Source organism: Triplophysa dalaica, chromosome 5, assembly GCF_015846415.1.
Source record: "Triplophysa dalaica isolate WHDGS20190420 chromosome 5, ASM1584641v1, whole genome shotgun sequence".
Lineage (NCBI taxonomy): Eukaryota > Metazoa > Chordata > Actinopteri > Cypriniformes > Nemacheilidae > Triplophysa > Triplophysa dalaica.
In genome coordinates, this window is record NC_079546.1 from 17576047 (window position 1) to 17576552 (window position 506).

Genomic DNA, 506 nt, shown 5'->3' on the forward strand with positions numbered 1-506 from the left:
CACCACATCCCCCTGTATCTGTCGGGTCATTTAATTTTATCCTGTTACGCATCAGGACCTGTTCTGGTTCCGATAGCGGGTGGACATGTAGTATTGCTGCGCTCCCGCTCTGTCCATGCAAGGCTGCATGAACGGGCGGAGAGTTTGCTCAGAACTAACCTTAATTATATCATATTGTTTAAATATTTGAAGACAGTGTTCCTGACAGAAATAACCTTATTTTATGTATTTGCTCTATGTAGCTCAAGTCTGAGAGGGAAACAAACATGATTGTTGTTAATTGATAAATATGTTATGAAAATAAATAAAAAAGTATTTTGAACAATTGTTTTACACATTGTGTAGGTAAAAAGGCAGGAGGGGAGCCAGGAGGAGCCAATTCATCCAGTAAAAATGCAGGTATGACTGGCGTTTATTCAAAGTTTGTATTTGCAATGTAATCATTAACAACTTTCTTAAACTGGATTTTACTGTTATGTTCAATTTGTATTAACCCATTGTATTTG